The sequence below is a fragment of the Mustela lutreola genome, chromosome 2 (genome assembly GCF_030435805.1).
Source record: "Mustela lutreola isolate mMusLut2 chromosome 2, mMusLut2.pri, whole genome shotgun sequence".
In the NCBI taxonomy this organism is placed as follows: Eukaryota; Metazoa; Chordata; class Mammalia; order Carnivora; family Mustelidae; genus Mustela; species Mustela lutreola.
In genome coordinates, this window is record NC_081291.1 from 131,280,773 (window position 1) to 131,300,363 (window position 19,591).

Consider the following 19,591-nt stretch of genomic DNA (forward strand, 5'->3'; position numbering starts at 1 on the left):
AATTTTTTTTTTTTTTTTTTTTGCTTCTTGCTTGTTTTTTTGCTCTTCCAAAATACTACATGTCTGAAACTAAACTGTCTCTACTTTTCATAGGTATATCTCTTACTTTTCCATTGCTGTAGAGACCCATTACTTAAATATATTTCAAATATATGAAAAGACCCATTACTTAAAAATATTTCAAATATATGTTCAAATACACTTACGTATATTTGAACACTTACATGACTGAAGGCTAAGATCATGTATCAGACAGATAGACAAAATCTTTGTCCCCATTGAGTTTCCATTCCTGTGGTGAAAATTGAAATTCTGTTAGTTAATAAATAAGTAACTCTTATGTATTAGAGTAAAAAGTGTAAAGAAGGAGACAAAATAAGGTGATATGAAAATGCCTGCAAGTGAGTGCTGTGATGAGGGGTTACTTTATAAGGGATGTGGGGGAAGGTTCCCTGAAGATGCGCTATTTGGGTGAGATCTGGATGACAGAAGGACTTGGTGATGTGACAACCAGGCAGGAGAGCATTCCAGGCAGAGGCAACAGCAGGGTCAAAAGTCCTGAGGCAAGAACAAGCTTGCCCTATATGGCGAACATCAGTAAGACCAGGAGCATAGTAAGTGAGTGGGGAGTGGAACAGTTGAGGTCCATGAGCCAGGTGGAGACAAGTGTAGAGGTCACATGGTGGAGGGATCCAGTTTATTTTGGTTGCCTGTGTTGTTAGGTCTTCACACTGTTTTATTATTTTTTTTTAAGATTTTATTTATTTATTTATTTGACAGAGAGGGAGATCACAAGTAAGCAGAGAGGCTGGCAGAGCTAGAGGGGGAAGCAGGCTCTGCGCTGAGCAGAGAGCCCGATGCAGGACTCAATCCCAGGACCCTGAGATCATGACCTGAGCCAAAGGTAGAGGCTTAACCCACTGAGCCACCCAAGCCCCCTTCATACAGTTTTAAAAGGAAGTGTAAGTGGTCACTTGTTAAGTTTGGTCTCCTTACAAGCAGTTGAACACATGATTTTCACCTTGTCCCTTTTATTCACTGATGTAACAGTTAACTACAACCTCTGTTCTGTAGGCATGTGAGTATGGTGGGGCTATACAGATCATGGCATAAAGGTTTTGGATTTTATTCTAGATACAGGAGAAAGCACACCTCAAAAGCTTTTCTGATATATTGGATGCAGAGAGAGAAAAAGAGATTTTGAATATAACTCCTATGTGTATGGCTTGAGAAAATGGAGGACAGGTAGAGCCATTTTGGCAGTAGGGCTGAATGACTAAGAGAAGAGAGCGTTAGTGAGGAGTGGGTGGGCAGGGAGGATCTTAAAGAGTTCTATGTGGGGGAAGCTAAATTTGAGATATCAAACATCCAGATGGAGATGCAAGGGACAACTGGATATAAAGATCTGAAAATCTAAAGTGAGGTTCAGACTGAAGGTGTTTATTTGAGAGTCATGAGTATGGATGGTTCTTAAAGTCCGGGAACTGGGTGGAACCTCTCAAGAAGAGAGTGTGGAGCAGGGATGAGGGTTTAAACCTAAACTCATATCTATTATGACAGTCCAAGCAGGAAAGGAGATGGAATAGAAGCTCTCTAGGAACTAGAAATCAACAGTGTTGTGTCATGTGAGTCCACGGGGAGCGTATTTTAAGATAGAGATAGTGGCCAGTGATCCTGCTGTAGAAGATGGAATCAGAGACGTGGTTAATTTGACAAGAGTGCAGAAACATGAGCTTTATCTTTCCTGCCAGGGGAGATAGCAGAAGACAAGCAGATACACTAACCAAATACTTGGGACAGTTGACAGGTAGAAGGGGATTTTATTTGAGTATTTATTTTTTGTCTTTATTTTTTGCTAATCTCAGTGTGATCATTGAGTTCATGTCCCAAGCCCCAAGGAGTAACATTTAGGCCCATGAAAGAAAAATACATCCCCAAAGAGAGAGATCTCATATAGTCATGGTGGGTGTGTGAAAGAGGGCTTCTACTTTCGAATACTACTCAGCAGCAGAGAAACAAGCTATCGATATATCCCAGGAACTAGATGAATCTCTCAGACCCTGCGCTGAGCTAAAGAAACTAGACATGAAAGAGTATAGACACTCTGATTACATTAATATGAAATTCCAGAGCAAGGAAATGAATCTATACTGATTTGTATAGAAAAGCTAATCTGTACAGAGCAATAATTGCCTGGGGTGGGTTGTGAAGAAGGGAAAATTGATGGAGAAGGGACACACAGAAGCTCTCTGGGAAGACAGAACTGTTCTCTATTGTTTGGAGCGGTGGTCGCATGGCTCTGTACATTTGTCAAAGGTTATTGACCTACTCTCTTAAAATGAATGAATTATATCTCAATAAAATTGATTGATTGATTGAAAGAAAGTGAAATCACTGTTTCTCATGATTAGGTTCTTTTGCCCTAAGTCATTTTCTTATCACATTTGTAAGATATTCTTCTTCTTGATTACTTGGAGAACTCTTTTTTTTACTGTTTTATGTCTGTCAGTATGTCACTCAATTACTGATAATCTATTGTATATTGTGTAGATTACTATCCATAGAATTCTTCACAGTAATGCCTCCACATCCTTAGACATATGCATGGCTATTTTGATCCATACTTTAACATATAAGGTATCTTAAATAAAATGTATCTAGATATGTTCTCTAAGTGCTACCATCATTCACATAAGACATCTGTAGGAATGCTATTGACTTAGCATCAGTTATGATGCAAATACCATTGTATCTTCTCTTTTCTGATAACTGACTTCTTGAATCAAAAATAGAGGTTATTATGAACTTCTGTTTTATAGACGGATAAATGTAGGGAAGCTTTTTCTATAGGCCACACTACAAATTTCAATAAATGATACTCAACTCTTGCTTAAAAAATTATATCATATATATAAATTGTATCTAGAAGGATGTGTTATAAGAGAAAGATTGAGGGCTTTGCCATACAACTGGGCTTGAATGTCAGACTTGCTGTCAGCCAGCCATGTGAGCCTGGGCAAGTTCCTTACTCACTGGGTTTTAATTTCCTTATCTGTAAGAGGTAAAGTAATAATTACCTTTCTATCTTGTTATAAGGGTTAAAGATAACATGTATAAACTTTCTAGCACAGTGTGGGGCTTGTTAGAGGGGCTCAAATGCCAGAGTTGAAATTCTGTATGTTGTTGCTTCTGTTATCACATGTATTGTCAACAGGGGTGGGGGGCGAGGGAACCAGGAATCCTGCTTCTGAACGTCTAAAGGCCTGTAGGTATTGAATAAAAGACGTATCTCTGAATTCTTAACTATATAGCCTTTTCAGTGACAAAGCAGCATTTGATGGATCCTGAAAGAAGACAGAAGCAATTAGGCGGTACCTAAACCTTCTGTGAAGTTTGTGATTTTTAAGCTCTTGAAACAGAATATTAAAAAAAGTCAATAACATCTACACTAGAAAACATTCTCTTCTTCTTTGATATTGATAAAGATTTTTACCTGCCTATGTAATGCATATCCATACACACCATGCACGTGCGCGTGCACACACACACACAAACATGTACAGGGGTTTTGTTTTTTGTGTGTTTTTTCAAGAAAAATAGATCTTTATATCATGCACAGTCAGAATTCTGAAGGCTAATAAAAGATCCTGTTACCCTCTTAAAAGGCTTTCTTTTTACATGATTGTCTCTGTTTCTAAGTTTCCTATGTGAGTAACTGCTACTTTTCTGATTTTACCTGTTATTAATTACAGTTTATTCTCTGCTTAAGCTCAGTTGTTACTGTAAAAGTGACTTCCGTCCTCTGTGTATCTAAATGGGATATTCTGAGATAGTTGCTTCTTCCTGAGGATGTGGGAGTCCTTTCCAGGAAACATTGAGAACTATTCTTAACCTGGAACTCCTATACATCTTGTGTCATCCTTCAGAGATACTGCACCTTTCCCCCCTGCCTGCCCCATATTGGTATGCTCACTGTTTATTTCCCAGCTATTTTAGGGAGACCTTTCTTCAATGATGAAAGCACATTCCCATGAATTGAGTAGCTATGGATAATCTTAGAACTTCTTTGTTTAGGCAAAAGGTTACTATGTTTCAGGATCTTTTTGTGATCTTAAACCTCTCTACCATCATTTTGCATATCTAGAAAAGTACAAAATTGCTTTTAAAGGCATTTTCTATTACACATCATTTTCATACCCCAAAATATGTTTAATATAATAGAATCATCAATTACCTTTTAGGCCAGTGTTCGTTAACCTGACCTATTCACTAGAATCATCTAGGGAATTTTTCTTTTTTTCAAGTATTATGCCCGGGTATTACATTGAGAAATTCTAATTTAATGACTCTCTAGTGGGGCCCAGGCTTAATCATTGGAAGCCCTTTGCGGGTGATTCTTAGGTGAAGCCAAAGTTTGAGAACCAGTGTTCTGGGTGCAAAAAGTTTTTTCAGGCTTTAAAACACCTTAGCCTCTGAAATAAAAGAGGTTCTCTTGTACCGCTGAAGAGTCACTAAAGCCTCAAATGAGGTGCTCTTTAAGTCAGACGGTAAGGAGGTAAATAAATCCATAGTTGCTGATGATCCTGATTTTTAGAGTTTTTCATTTCTTTTTCACTAGAGTCGCTTTTTTCTTGGCAGACAATTAACCAAGTGAGGAAACTATGTTGGAAGATAATGTGTTGATAGTGCCCAGAGGGAAGCGTGTAAGGTTTGACTCTCCCTTCATCTCAGTCCTATGAACAAGCTTAGAGTCCTGCTCGAGATCATTTCCAGACAGGATTCACAAACATAAACACAACAGGGGCTAGGAAGAAGGTAAGGTGAATCTGTAAAACCACAGGAGTGGACATTGTCACAGAGAAGGACTCACTCCCATCCTAATGGGGACTGCTTCTGCTCAGTTTCTATGGGAGAATGCAAGTCAAGTGTTGCCAAATATTTCCATTTTTTTTTAAGAGAAATAGAATTTCTCTCCTTTGGGATGAAATTTTCCAATTACTTATTATTGACACCATTAGATGCCAACTTTTTTATGTGCCTTATTCATATTGTGGGGCTTAATTTGGCCCTCAGGCCACCAGATTGCAACATCTGGGTTAAATGATTTCTAAAATTCTTTTTATTCTGACATTCTAAGATTCTAAGAGACTCATTTGGACAAAACACAAAAATATTCCCTTAAGGTGGGAAACTGCTATTTGAGTATGTGCCTAATTGATTTTCTTTTCCTGAACCTTCCAATTTTTCTCCCTTATCCTGCTGGTCCTGACAGTTTATGTTTCTATTCTGACCCATCCTGGACTTGACATCCCAAGAATTTATGCCACTATCACTAATATGCAATATTTACAATATATAGAGGATCCTGGTGTTATGTCAGAAGAAAACCTTGTCTTAACTTTTCAGAAGGGAATGGAATGTACAGTACGGTGTGGCTTATAAATCATTTTCAAATTAGTATTCTGTACATCTGGAGAAGAGTACATTTCTACTCATGCATAAATTGCCTATGAACACATTTCAAAAACCTATGCTTAATCTTAGCAATGAACATTTCAAAAAGTAAATTAATATCTTCAAGGGGAAGAAATACAGTGTATTAAACAGGAACCCACTAGAAACTCGATAGTTAAGAGTCTGTCAGCATTTCCATTATAAGCCCTGTTTTTGAGGGGTTTATAACTCACTTATAAAAATTCATCGTAGCCTGGGACTTGGCATATAAGGTCTCAGCCCAGCAGCTTGACGTGATGCTAGGTCTGAAGGACCTCAGATTCTGATCAAAGGGATACTATTTCAAAGTTCTGAGATGAGGTCTAAATAAAGAGAGGGAGTGTTTAAACCCATAGAATCTAGGAACTGCAGAGTAAAACTGAAATAACTGCTCTAAGATCAGCAGGTTGTGGCTCGGTTTTACAGATTTCCTCACCATTGTCCACTCAGATCTTCGCATCTCATATGGAGTAGGGTGGAGTCAGCTTCGCTTTCTTCTCTGGGTCACACTCAATGCAACTTTCATTCTCCTTTTACTAGCTTAATATACTGTCGGTTGAGGTTACAGGTTTAGATGAAAGTTTATAAATGAGGCTAATTAACATTGAACTTGTAACTCTTTTTTTTTTTCCTGTCCATTTGAAAAAAGGTATTCTTAGAATTAGGAATAGAGTATAAAAATGTCTTAGGCCACTGTAAATTTCTTTTGCAGATAGCTCTGTGATGTGTTGCATGTTTAAATTAGCACAATATGTATTCATTTTAAATATTGATCTTTAAGGAAGCAATGTAATAAATCTGAATACTCTTTTGCATTACTGTTTACATTAGGTCTACTCCAGATTAAGAGAGACAGTTGCCTTGTAAATTTGCTTGCAGAGTAAGCAGTGGCATATAAATAATTCTGTTTTCAATTATATGAAACAATGATGATAAACTTTTGGGAGCTGGGACGATTGTGCAGAGCTTGGCTGAATCACAGACCCAGGCCAGGCCTGTGAGTAACTGATGTGCAGCTGGCAACTGGGACCATTGTTTAGATCAGGAAGCAAATGAAGAAGTGGCACAGAACAAAATTCTATAAATGTAGCTCCATTAAGATGTAGTTCCTCTCCAGCTGTAAAGTTTCTAAGGAGCTACCAAAACTATTTAAAAACATAAAAACACAATTGTTTGGCTTGGTAATGGTAACAATTTGTCTGTAACAATGTTAAGTATGTTGTGGTAACCTTCATGGGGGAAAAGCTGTATGGATGGACTTGGTTGTGGTTTGGGGTTTCCACCTTCTCCCAGCGGTGGTTCTTGAGTTGTGGCATGAACTGGCCTTTGAACCATTTGATAGCTCAACCAAATTTCAGCTCGGAATGTTGAAACATAATGGCTGAAGATTAAGAATAAATTTACACCTAGGCCATATAATTCCAAGGCCAAGATCAACCCATTCCCCTTAACATTCCCATCATCTATTCCGGAGTGCAAATATTCACATGGAAATGAGGTTGGTTGAAATGTTTAGCTTATATTGGAAAACATATCTGCTAAGCAGCTGAGAAATGTATTCATTTCAGTCTTTCCATTTGACAAGGCTCCCGCTCCCAAGTAAAATACTAAGAATGCAATGACAGCAGCTGAAGGCAGTCCATTTCCTCTCCTGCCTTTAATCTCTCCCTGGGAAAAATAGTTCTTGAAATGCTATAATGTGTGTATATTGACACTCTTACTTGGTTTTTTAAATAGGGTTGACTTTCTATTTATTCTCTATGCCCGGTGACTTTTTTTTTTTTTACGCCAGTTATTTAAAAGTGTGTTTATTATTTTCGTGACTGATAATGATTATTATAGTAATACTGTACTTTTCAGTTGGTAAAGTGTGTTCATATGCATTATTATGTCATTACATCATTGCCATCATTATAAGAACTTCGAGAAATGGGTTAGATCAATATTGTTTTTTTACCCCAATTTTTCAAATGATGAAAAGAAGTTCAGTGAGGTTAAGTGATTTGTTCATGTTTTTATAGCTAGTAAGTGTCAAACCTATACTCCAATCTAGCTATTTGAACTCTAAATGCCATGTTCTTTCCACTGTGGTTTTAAAATGGCCTGTTGTGTGTGTGCGTGTGTGTACGTGGGTTTTAAAGGGCTACATTTAGCACAGGGAGTCCTGTGGAAGATATGTGTAGATCAATTGGCATAATGCATATCAAGGCTTCTTGCTATTCATCTCTGCGTTGCTTCCTGTTGAGGTAGAGTAGGTGGTCTAAAGCACAGATGGGTCTGAAATTTGATTTTAATTAATGGCTATGACAAAGTCTGCGGGTTCATTTTGATCATGTGTATCTTCAATGTAACACGAACATGCCTAGTAGAATAGTGAAAAGGTGAGAAATGACAGGAAGTTGGTGAGAAATGGCATGATGATGGCTGTGTTTATCCCAACACGTTTTAGGTTTGCTGTTTTAGAATTTCATTTGCTCGTTCTTTGTGGCCCCTTGTCCATCCCACTTTGGGATATGTGCCTAATAAATCCATCGGCTTGCTTGGCAAAACTAATTTGGAGTCTCAGAAAGTTGGACTTAATTGTTCACTCTAAATTTTAGTAAAAAATATTTTACCAGATGATTTTGGTACTGAAGGAGCTTTGGAGGGGAAGGATTAGGGGGACTTCCGTGAGACATGTTCAAATAGAAGCAGCTCATTGTACACTGTCTCCCTGGATATTGATCTCTTCCTCCACCATGGCTGATTAGGGGGCACTATAGCACAGCAAAGATAACCCTGTAAGAAGTGTAAGAGCTGCTCTTTGAGGATCTCTGAGAGGTCAAGGGATTATATAACTGCATTGGAATAAAACTGGGGATGCTGGCACCTTTACCTAAAATAGCTTTAAACTTTAACAAATAATGTGGATTTTAGTCTATTTTGCTTCTAGCCTTCACTTAGTAAAGATTTCCTGGCCAACTCTAGGAAGGAAAACATTCTATAGTAAAATAAAACACTAATGACTCCAGAATACTGCGTGACACCTAATTTAATGATTGCCACCAAAATTATTTTCACCAGTTATAAATCAATTACTAGGCATAGTTATAATCACATTAATAACACTGGTTTGCCTTCTCAAATCCAAATATTGTACAGTGAGGAAATGTTCTGACTCTAAATGGTTTTAATTAAAGAATAAGCCTTTTTTTTTTTTAAAGGTGGTAAGGAGGTATATTTTTTGTCCTTGCTCTTTGATTTTTGTGTTCATGGTTTCAAGAAAAAAGGAAAGTAATGATTATAGTAAATTACAGGAGTTCGGCAGTGGGGTAATTAACAGGTAATTATCAATAAACAATTTAACCACAAAAGCTTGGATCCCACCTACCACTTGTCAACAATAAAAGCTTAGTAACTCCACATGCCATTGGAAACAGAGTCTACAGGGAGCCCCAGAAAGGACTGCTAATATAAATAAACAATTCTTTCTTGGGAGAATACACAAGGGCCAGGCTGTAAGTGACCACATAGAAGAAGGAAAGAAAAATCCAGTAGACAGGAAAAATATTAGGAAACCAAACATTTGGTTTCAGATTTAGGAGAAAAATATGAATATCCTTGGTATGGGAGCCAGAAAAATTATCTATGAATGTCTTTCTCATCCCATACATAAATTTTGTGTTTCTTTCAGCATGGTTAGAAGTGTAAGATTATTTAGCCAAGCTGGCATTTTTACACAAGGAAAAAGTTGACCTTATCCAGGTTTAAATATAGTCAGCATACTTTATAGATTGAATAATTGGTGAATAATTCACCATAAAATATATTTATTATGGAAATCTACAACTAGGTTTTGAAGGCATCTCTAAACTATACAAACCTTGATTTGGAACCCTTTCCTCTTTAAAATGGCTAGATCTCTATTACCACAGCTTGAGGGGGTAAAGTTTTCTAAATAGCTCAGGAAAAAGCAACCCTTTAGTTCAGACAAGAAGACATGATGCCAAAGACAATGAATAATAATACAACTGACTATTTCTAGCTCATTTTGGCTCTGTTAATGTGTTGTTAGGATACAATTAGAAAATTCATAGATACAATTAGAAAATTCATTATTAAATCATGATTTGAATTTCATTTTAGAGGAGGTTTTCTCTTTTTAAATTCTATTTCATCTATGCACGCGAGCATGCACACACACAAAGACACCACCTCCCCCAAGCCCTGTGTGTCTAAAATGACATTTGAATATATCAGAATCTAATGCACTTATTGACTAGTATCAACACCTGGTGACATGCTTAGTTAGCATCATGCAGAGTGCATTAAGTAAATACGTTCTTTGTTGTCTAAGGTATAAGAGATAAAACTGTCTTAGAACACATTTGAAAGCTGTACATGCAACTGAATAAACACTGAGTACATATTCAATAAAGATTTCATTATCTCCAGGCCAAGGGGTAAATGTATATTGTGGAGTGATGACAGTAAGGTGACCCGCGGGGGTTGCAAGGTAAGCTAAGGGAGTCGTGAGTAGAGATTGCCATCTGACTGCGCACCTGTCAGGACAATCTTTGCGTGGAGGGGAGATTCCATGTGCCATCTGAATGGCACTCTGCAGCCAGCCTGGCACATCAGGGTGGGCAGGCAATCCCTGAAGAGGGAAGGAAAAGCTAGCACAAAGTTCTGGTCTCAACAAGAGGTGTAGGTCTGGGCAGATGCTGCCCAGGGATCCAAGGATGATATCACACTACAGCAAAAATTTGAATGTTTAGTGCGATGTTTAAAGTCCTGTGAAACCTAATTGCCAAAATACCTGACTCTGCTGTGCTATTTTGCCTGAACTTCACCTAAGACCGTTTTCATTTTCTCTCTGGACTGGCATTATGTCTGCCTAAATTTTTTCCTTCAGATTGCCCACATCCAATCGCATTCATTAGAACTTTGCTAAATGCTGAGTTCCCCATGGTTTTCTTAATTCCCTTTTGAATTTTTTTTTTTCAAGACAAACCCAGATCTTGTTAAAAAACCCTCCCACTGTGTCTTCTGTTACTAAAAAGTAATTAAATAAAAAGTGAGGTTTGGATACATCTATCATTTAATTTGAAATTACATATGAGTATAGAGAGCAAAAGTGACTTTGAAAGATCAGTTCTCAAATTTTGACTTAAGAACTGTGTTATTAGCCAAAATAATATGAACCGAGTCCATTCTCTTGACCTTCACAAGGTCTAACCTAGTCCGTTACTGCAGCAAAGCCGGGAACCAAAGAACGGCTTTGAATAGGTCAAACCCAAACCGAGTTAAGTTTGCATGTGGTCAAATAGACATTAGTTAAAAAATAATTAATGCTATCTTTGACCTTTGAAATGAGGAAGGACATTCATAGTCCTCTCTGCCACTCCATACATGTGAATCTACTTAACTAATGTCATTACTTTTAAAATAGAGTTCCTTTTAATGGAGCTTGATTTCAAATATCTTGAATAACTTCAGCAAAATTGTATTCTTCCTCAATGGTTGGTATCAACAAATTTCCCTGGGATATTTAGAGCACACATTTTTTTTTTAATTGTTTACCAGATGATTTTTGAAAACATATACAGATAGATAGATATATATTTGCTGTATGATATAACCGCTGATCAAATTCCTTTGGCACAGCTGGGCAAGAGCTCCTTGGGGTTGTTATGAGAAGATCATCGATTGTTCCCCTTTCAGGTTTTAATAAGACCCAGAAACAGGTGTAGTTTTGTTGTTGTGAGTGCTAGTGTTGTAGGGAGGAATTTCTAAATTGTTTCACAGTCCTTTACTACTGGAAAGAAGAATGACTTTTTTCTCTTCCCCTATCCTCCCATTATTTTTCCTTTTCTACCAATTACCATGATAATGTGAAGAAGGAAAACCCTCATTCACCATGAATTCTCTTAGCTGTTGCTGGGATAGCCACAGAAGGGAAAGAACAGAAGTATCCTGAAAGCAGGCTCTAAATAAACAGTAACTTACAATGTAGTTTTCACTTTGTTCTTCATTGTTTCCCAAAATTATTTCTAGTTCAGATATATTTGGGGGAGTTTAACAGGTATGCTTCATGTTTTCCCAAATAGCAGTTTTAAATTAACAAATGAATAAGCCCTGCAGGTGACATAGAAGATACAAAACAGACAAGCACATAGGAGACAATTAACTCGGTTTTGTGAACAAATGAATAAATAAGCCCATCTAGGCCTTTATACAATTTCCTCGTCCTTTTCTAGATAACTCTTGTTTGTCTGTTGGGTTCCCGGTTAATTGTCACTTCACAGGAATGACTTTCCTGACTGTTCTTTGCATTTGTTACTGCAGCACACTGAATTTCTACCCTGTCTTCATCACATTTGGTTGGGATTCAGTGTTCCGTGTCTATCCCCTCCACTGTCTAGATCTGTTATGTGTGGTGTATTGTTCCCAGGGCCCGCTATAGCAATTGGCAAATTCAGCATGAACCTGAACAGTTCAGAAGGAAGAATAGGTAGAAAGTAGAGTGCAAATGAAAAGAGAGAAAAAGAAATGAATAGTGGGTAAGATCTGTAGAGGAAAGAGTCCCTGGCAAGGGAAGAATGGAAGAGATGCTTAGAATGGTGCAAAGGACAGAGAAATCAAGACTTTGCAATGGCACATTGATGCCTAAGCCATGGAAGAAGTTATGGCATAAAAATAGAAGGAGGGAATAGATAAAAAAAAAAAAGAGAGAGAGAAACAAAGAATAATTCACAAGAATGTTAATCAGAATTTAAAATAGAAAAAGTAACAAAGAGGATTTTGCCCAGTTATTTTCATTTCTGACCTTGCTTTCCCCCTAGGCAAAGGGAGAGCAAAGTGAAGTGAGGGTTTGATATAAAAGTTTGACTTAAGATACAGATTTTCCCCCAATGTAAAACCCTATTTCGTAATAAGTAAATATAAAACACTGAGCCATTGTAATAAAGAAGGCATCTATTGTTATGAATTGGTCTCAGCAACCTGACATCATCTTTTATTGTCGTAAGTCATAAGTAGTTCACATATTTTAAAATCAAGTCTTGTTTTTCTAGCATTCACATATATTTTTTTAAAATCTACTTTAATGTTGGTGAATAAAATCTATGTTTTAGGATTTCCATGATAACATGTTCTTTATGTCGTTTTGCAAAAAGGGGACATGATTTGGTGTTTGTTTTAACCAATCTGTCATCCACAGAGACGTGCTTTACCATGGAGCTTTTACTCTGTCTCTTATTAGAAAACTATAGTTCATCAGAAAGATCATAGAAAGATCAATGATAAATCAAATGTGTGTCATGGTAGTACCTTGCTACCTCTCCTCGGGGTGGAGGGCAAAATATAATGTTGACTATTGCACAGTGTCACACCAGGGTTTTTATAAAGGTATAATCATTTTCAGAATTCTTAAGCCCTTAGTCCTTATTGAGCTCATCAGTTGACAAAGCATCACTTGACGAGCCAAAGCACATTCTTAGTTTGCACAGTTAGAATGACTATGCACACCCTCATCACTCTGAGAGTTCATTTCTCTTTCTGTAGATAATTCTCAGAGGCACCTGGATGACTAGAGAATTTTGAGATTGAATTTCAGTTTCTTGGACTCTAATATGGATCAGCTGGCTTTAAAAGCACGTAGTGCAAAGAGGTCACTAACATTATCACTGGACTAGCCTTGTATTCACATGAGCAGGACTAAGATCTGAAGCTGCTAGAAAATCTGTCCCGGAGCCCAGGAAGCCTGTGGATGAACTACACATGGTCTGAGGTAAACTGGGATACACTGGAAACTCTATTCATTTATTACAGTTCACACATCGCACTTTAAAGTGTGATCACTTTTTTTGTTGTTGTTGTTCTTTTGCCCTTCGTACCACTGCCTTGCAATCCTTGTTATCAAAATTTCCCAACAAGTAATTCCAAAATAAGAAAAATGGTTGATGTGTGTGCTAAGCAAAAACAAAACAAGCCCATGTCTCATTTTAAAGTTTTATAAAAATTGTGAGGCATTCTAAATGTAAGGGGTGTGTATTTATGGATGTATCACAAACTATTTTGTGTCTTCAACAACTCTGTTTTTCAAACAGCCTTAGTTACTGGTGTCATTTTTCAATTTTTCTTTCCCTTTACTTAGAAAATGATATCTCAGGACATAAGATACCTGAGAATTGGGAAGGAAACCTTAGAACTTCTGAGCATCCAGTGAGATAGAGATATAAAATGCTATCTCATGCAGGTCAGTCATATTTAAAATTATGTTTCCTTTACCGAACAATGTACCCACCGATAAGCTATCTCACATAATCAATGGGCGCGACTTCCTGTGAACGCAGCTCATGCTGAATCCCTATAGTTAGTTAATAGCGATAGAGAGGAGGAACTTGAAGGACTCTCTTCTATTTCCGAACTACAGAATCCTGGCTAAGTAGGAGGCTTAGCCAGAGAGCATATTGGTTTCAGCAGACTATGGTAAAGTTAATTAAGGATGATTAATGGAGCATTTTCCTTCCAATGATATCTGTGACAGAACAAAGCTGTCTGAGGCTTGTCAAGCAGAATTTGAGTTGAATGAGTATTTATGTGATCAAATCTGAAGGCTGCCTCTTGACAGAGCGAGGATTCATCAATCAATTGCTCTGGCTTGCAGTGGTGGGAAATTGGTCTATCCAGTACGTTCTGCTCCCATCCCCCATTTTTTTTCATTCAATCATCCCTCAGGCTACAATGCATCTTTTGCTTTTACCTCCGACCACCTTAAGGGCTATCAGAGAAAAAGTAAAGGCAAGAGCAAAAAACATCTATTATGATGGTTATTTCTCAGCCTAACTCCTACAACTGATTTCTTTGAAGCAGAGGGTTATAAAGTGACAGGGGCCTGTGCGAGGAATTAATTGGCATTAACAAAAATTATCTTACAGCCTGATGAAAAACAATGGTGGGCTTAGTAAAAAAATGAGCTGTTACGTAGCTGTACCCTTTTTGGACTTATACCTTTTGTTCTTATAAAATTGTAGGCTATTTCTTCAGCTTTTATAAAGTCCACTAATTCTAAGAATAGAGTAGAAAAGAAATAGAGCTTATGCTTCAGGTTTTTGCTTGTAAACTGCATTCTACAATCTGCCGTGGCCAGGTCTGGATTCCCCATGTGGTGGTCACTGGTCCTGCGAGGTCAGGCACTGCTGGCCAGATCTACCTGCACAGCAGGCTCATTTTCACGCGGAATATGTAGAGTCTCATTTAATTGCTGTGGAACATTGTTGATGCAGAGGTATGATCAGGGATTAGCTAAAATATTCATTTCGCAAGACTTATACAAGCCATTTCACATGCTTTATCCAATTCGATGCTCACAAAAAGTTCACGCAAACAGGGGAGCTATAAGGATTCCTATGAAATAGATGTGGAAATTGAGGTTGTAAGTGGTTTCATAACTTGCTAAAATGATGTGGCTGTACATGGCTGAGATGGGACATGGGTCTAATTCTGGGTACTCCCACTACACCCTTCTACCTCTTTTGTCGACTGTGTTCTTTCTGGGTCATGGCTAACTGCTTTATTTGCTTCTCAAATGAGGGCACAATACTTGCACCCCTGGGGCGCCTGGGTGGCTCAGTGGGTTAAAGCCTCTGCCTTCGGCTCAGGTCATGATCCCAGGGTCCTGGGATCGAGCCCCCGCATTGGGCTCTTTGCTCAGCAGGGAGCCCGCTTCCTCCTCTCTCTCTGCTTGCCTCTCTGCCTACTTGTGATCTCTGTCTGTCCAATAAATAATAAATAAAATCTTTAAAAAAAAATACTTGCACCCCGAATGTAAGTAATGAGTGAGTTTTTAATGGTCAATGCAACTTGAGCAATTCAGTCTGATATTACATTGGCTGATGCTCTGTTTTAATTCTGGCGCTGAATGACTGCAACTGGGAGAATATTTCTGGTTCAGCAAGGCACTGAGGCTTTTGGTGATTTCAGGAGTGGCACCCAACTGCACAGACTCTTCATAGTGTCAGTGTGAGAAAGACAGAACTACGGCTTCCCCGAAGAGTAGCCCCAGGGATTCCTGAGTTGTGTTCGGAAGGAAAAAATATTATATGCATACATATTCATATTATTGTTATTTATTGAGATGTTTATAAAGAAGCATTTTTGAAGAGTTGTCTTCATATAACAGAGAAGAGATCGTCTTGGTCATTTATCAGAAAATTTCACTTTCCCAAATCATGCTTACTCATCTTGAAATGTTGTCATTGATTTTATAATCTACATTCTCACTATTTTTGGGAAGCACGTATGAGTCATGATACAATAACATACATAGTCAGTTTTACATAAAAGTGTGGCAATCACTTGCCAATATACTATTGGTATTTTTAGGAAGAAGCTTCATTTCTTTTGTTATATGTTTTCAGAGTGCAAAGTCAGATAAAAAGGAAAATGATTTAATAAAAAGATTGCCAATGGATTAGATCAATTTCAGTTGATATTGATTTCTCTTTATTTATATATAAACACAAATGCTGTTTAGGTCTTTTTGCATCTAAACTGTTACAATGGGCTTAGATTTTTAAAATCTTTCTTTTTTTCTAAAATCTTTTTGAAATGGGTGATTAACATTCCAAGAGTTCAAGATAGGCCTTAGGTTTTCCTGCCCTGTTATCTTTGGAAATTACATTAAATATTTTATTATTTAATATTTCCTTCTTCAGATGTTCTTCTGTGAAAATATTGAAGGGTCTTACCTTTATTTGTTTTCCTTTCTCAGTTATTTTTGTGTAATAACTGAAGGCTTATTTTCTGTTTGTAAATATTTTTAGATAAATAATTCTTTATTCTATAAAATGCTTTGGGATGCAATGTTTATTTATTTTAACTTAGGAAAAAAGTGCAAGGAGCATAAAGGGGTGATCCAAAGACAGCCACACAGAGAACTGAACTCAGTTCTTGATTTATTCACTTCGCCCATTTGAGAATTGCCATTGATGCCAGAGATCGTTCAGCAAATGCAGAGTGAAAAAAACTGTTTTTTCTCTTGTTATGCTTATGATATGTCTGAGAATACTCTTGGATTGTAGCAGCTCTACGTGTGATCCTATCACAGCTTCAGAACTTGCAGTCCACCCAAATATCTACATCCATGACCTGTGAACTATTAGTAGGTCAGCTTTTTTCTCCATTTAGTATTCAGGCAGTTTATTTCTTAGATATAAGTGCAGCATAGTCACATCTATAAAATTTAAAAAAAATTAATATAAACATATACCTCTGACTTAGTGAGGTGATCTAACATCTGGGTTCTCTTGCTTCGTGGTCTTTCTACTTTGACCCCAGGCCTAATCCTGCCATCAGGCTTATGTCACTTTGTTATCACCCCCTCCGCCCTCCATCCAAATTACTGATAAAAAAATGTCTGAAAGGAATAGGGCAATTTCCAGGTTGCTATTAAGCCATTAATTAGTTGTCCCTGTTTGCATGTCCTTGAGCTCAAATAACCTACTGACTCTAATCAGTAAAATGATAATAAACAAGATATCACTTTTATATATTAGATGGAGGCACAATGTCATCTTCTAAACTTGTTTAACAGTAACAAGTTTAAAAGTAAACCTCTTTAACAGTAGGTAATAATAATTCAGGGTGGGTTTCTTAGCAGGTGTGGTAAATTGGACAGTAATTGCACAGTTGATACTCACACTATCTGTAGAAGGATCAGAGCACACTCAAATGGAGTAGACAACTTGGTCGTTCAGTGGACATCATTAATTTTGGTGAACTGGACTAGTTCAAGTTTAACTAGTTTAAGGATTGATTAATCCTACATGATCCAAAGTGATGAGGGCAAGATACTGGTTTGGCAATTGAAAATTTCAAAATGAAAAGGAATGTCGGTATTTTTTCGCATATTCTTGTCCACATTCTTTTGGAACATCTCAACTGTGCTAATTAGAGGATATTAGAACGCAGTGTGTTCGTCATAATTTTTATCACACGGAAGGCACAGTAGTATAGATTTTTAAAAACGACTAAAATTTATTTGAAGTTTTGGAAAATGCTAAAAAATTTTCTGAGAGAAAAATTATGAATATATTATATAATGTGTGTATATATATACACACACACACAGACACACACTCACACACGTGTCTTACTACCTAGATTTATTCAATGTGTTTTATAAGATTATAACCAAAGATCTGGGCTTTGTTATTGTAATTCAATATTTGTAGGAAAAAACCTTCAACCAGAAATATATAAATAAACACTAAAGCATGCGTTCTCAGTGAAAAAAATTGAGACTTCATTTTGGGCTTAAAATAAACATTTGGCCGTGATCTCAAAATTTATGCCTAAAGTTGTTCATTTTTAGGTTCCTGAACAGTCTGGTCAGTAAAAGTTTTCATTCTAACGCTAGACAGAATCAGTAGAGATGAACGCATGTTGATGTCATTGAAATGGCACTCACAGGGCACCTGGGTGGCTCAGTGGGTTAAGCCTCTGCCTTTGGCTCAGGTCATAATCTCAGGGTCTTGGGATCGAGCCCCACATTGGGTTCTCTTCTCAGCAGGGAGCCTGCTTCCCCCTTTCTCTCTGCCTGTCTCTCTGCCTACTTGTGATCTCTGTCAAATAAATAAATAAAATCTTTAAAAAAAATGGCTTTCACAGATTTACTTTATCCATCCTAGGCTTTAACCCTGACACATACGCATTTTTTTTTTTCTGATTTTACTGAGCAACCCAACGTTTGTGGAGTGTACAAAATACCACCAAATCAGATTCTGATGCTTTTCCTCATATCTCTTCTTTGCTCACCATGTGACAAGGATATTTCTCTCTCTTTCCTGTTCATTTCTCTCCTTTCCCTTTCACTGTCTGCCTCTCTCCTCCGAACCCCATCAAAACCAAGCCAAAACAAACAAAACTACCCCAAATGCGATTCTTCATCTCACTTTCAGCCTTTAACACGGGACACTGCCCTTCTCTATTTTATGGAAACCATTCCTACTGTCCTTTATGTTTCAGCTCAGACCTGCCTTCACTTGGGAAGTCTTAAAAGATGCACTCCCTTTGCCTTCTTGCCTCATCCATCATGCAGGCAGGTGCTCTCCTTTTGTACTCCCATACACCTGACTACATAGCAGCTTGGGAGCTCCAAGAAATCTAGGCCTGGGGTTGCCTTGTTTATGCTCTTATAGCTTACAGACAGTAGGAGCTCAATAAAAAATAGGAATAATAAGAGGGGTGCCTGGGTGGCTCAGTGGGTTAAAGCCTCTGCCTTCCGCTCAGGTCATGATCCCAGGGTTCTGGGATCGAGCCCCGCATCGGGCTCTGAGCAGAGAGCCGCTTCCTCCTTCTCTCTCTGTCTGCCTCTCAGCCTACTTGTAATCTCTGCCTGTCAAATAAATAAATAAATAATCTTAAAAAAAAAAAAAAAAAAGAAAGAAAAAGGGGGGAGAGAGACAATGCTGTTTTATAGAAAATAAGTGCATCTTGGGATGCAGCCGAGCCACCTATCTGCAGTAGAGGTGGATCAGAAGTCAGCCTTCTTGATGGACACAGGCGCTGCTATTATCAGTGGCTGAAAATGTCTTCTACAGACTTCTTATTTATAAAATCAGTCACTTCCCTACATGCTGAAAGTTCAAGAGTATATATGGGCTCTAGAAACATGGATTGCTATTGCTATACAACATGACTGGCCCCAAGGACCCATTTCCCAACTACCAAACTGGTTATTTGTACTGGCTTTGCAGTCTTACTTCTTTCTTACTAGCCATCTTCAGTCTGTGGGCTGGGGACCTAAATTCCTTTTATGTACCTTAAAATCTACTCTAAATTTTCCTGATAAAATCCCAGTTTTTTTTTTTTTAATAAATTGGCTGATACCATGATTAAGAGAACTGACACCCATTTAGGAGACAAAACAGTCTGTTTAAATCTTGACTCCTTGTGGGGCACCTGGGTGGCTCAGTGGGTTAAGCCGCTGCCTTCGGCTCAGGTCATGATCTCAGGGTCTTGGGATCGAGTCCCACATCGGGCTCTCTGCTCAGCAGGGAGCCTGCTTCCCTCTCTCTCTCTCTCTGCCTGCCTCTCTGTCTACTTGTGATCT

The 19,591-nt window shown here is 37.9% G+C and overlaps 1 protein-coding gene across 9 annotated transcripts in view; it reads left to right on the forward strand.

The window, feature by feature from the left end:
- The window catches only part of MECOM (MDS1 and EVI1 complex locus), a 543,943-nt gene that overhangs the window by 421,052 nt on the left and 103,300 nt on the right, over positions 1-19,591 (forward strand). The gene's annotated exons all lie outside the window — the stretch shown is intronic.